The following is a 1,391-nucleotide window of genomic DNA, read 5'->3' as shown; positions in this document are numbered from 1 at the left end:
TGTGTCCCTTTGTCCCCAGCCGCAGGTACGCACGGGGTCGCGAACCTGGGATCGGAGTTAGCTGATCGCCGCTGCCACCTGCTAGGGCCGGACAGGCCGCAGCAAAGTTGCGGGGCGGCTGAGAGGCGGCTCCGCCCCCCGCGCTGCACAGTGGAGGGCGCGGGCTGGGCGGGCACGGAGGGCGCGGGGCGTGGTCTGCAGCCCGGGAGCTGAGCGCGCTCGGCTGCAACGGGAGCCTGGGGCCGGACGGAAGAGCGAGTCGGAGAGCGATCGAGGGTGCGAGCGCGGCAGTGACACGAGCGGGGCTCCGAGGGGGCCGGCGGGGCCCGAGCCCTCGCCTTCCGGGCGGGGCGGACGGCGGTGAGCGCGGCCGCGGGGTCCCCAGCGTCCGGGTGCGCCTGGAGCGATCGGGAGGGCGGGGAGCGGGCCATGCTAGCCCAGCTGGGTCCCCGAGCCTGGCCCGCGGGCCCCGGAAACCGCCCCCTGCGGGGCTCCCTGTCGGGCCCCGGGAAACTTCGCCCTGGCGGGGACGGCGGGGCGCGCGGGGCGCTGCAAACTTAGCGGAGGGCGGGGCGCCCCCGGGAGCGCGGAGAGCGCCAGCGGGGGGCGTCGGTCTCCCTGGCTTCTTTGTCACCTCCGGGCCCCGACTCTGGCGCGCGGGGCCGCCCTGCTGCTCTCCGCCGCCCCCTGCCCGGCCCAGGCCCCGCGCTGGCGCTCGGCTAATTGTTTGCATTGCTCGCGTCACGCCTGGGCGGGAAAGATTTTTTTGAATCGGGCGTGAGATAAAACGCTGGAGCTGCGGCACAGAGATTGCAGAATCGCGAGGGGTGTGAGGCTAGCCTGGGGGACCCAGAACCTGCGGCCGGGGCGCACCCGCCTCGGATAGGGCGCGGGAACCCACTGCACTCGGGGAACCGCTGCGGGCGCGGCGGCCGAGCAACTCGCGGGGTGGAGAGGGGGCGCTGGGACCGCGGGGATTATAATTCCATTTTGATCGCTGGGGTCTTTGTTGTCTGAAATTGCCTTTAGGGTCTGACAGTAGCACCCAGTCCTCTTAGGGTCTCTCCTTTGCGGTCAGAAAAGGTGCCCGGGGTGCAGGGCTGTGGACTGCATTCAGGGATGCTGGCGACGCGAGCTGCTTTTTTAGATGGGGATGAAGTCCCGAGTGACATTTGCCTTTGTGGATGCTTGATATAAAAGTTGTTTTCCCCTCCCCTTGTGGAAGGGAGCGTCGGAGCGGATGGGTAGCCACCGCCAAACCCGGAAGGGGGTCGGTAGTCTCCCGGCACTTTGAGTGGCTATTTTTTTTTTTTAATTTTTATTTTTTTATTCTTTGGAGGTTTTTTTGTTTTCAAACACTTGTTTCTCTAAAGTTTTCGGCCACTAACGGC

The 1,391-nt window shown here is 66.9% G+C and overlaps 1 protein-coding gene across 4 annotated transcripts in view; it reads left to right on the top strand.

The window, feature by feature from the left end:
- The first annotated feature begins 230 nt into the window (after positions 1 to 230).
- Syne2 (spectrin repeat containing nuclear envelope protein 2) overlaps positions 231 to 1,391 on the top strand; it is a 367,778-nt gene continuing 366,617 nt past the window's right edge. For all 4 annotated transcript variants that reach the window (XM_017802560.2, XM_029554761.1, XM_029554763.1 and 1 more), the window contains exon 1: positions 231 to 360. The gene's annotated coding sequence lies outside the window, so the exon portion shown is untranslated. The remainder of the gene's footprint in view (positions 361 to 1,391) is intronic.

Source organism: Nannospalax galili, unplaced genomic scaffold (assembly GCF_000622305.1).
Source record: "Nannospalax galili isolate Female #2095 unplaced genomic scaffold, S.galili_v1.0 scaffold144, whole genome shotgun sequence".
Classification (NCBI taxonomy): Eukaryota; Metazoa; Chordata; class Mammalia; order Rodentia; family Spalacidae; genus Nannospalax; species Nannospalax galili.
The sequence above is the reverse complement of the archived record's forward strand: the minus strand, read 5'-3'. Positions and strand labels throughout refer to the sequence as shown.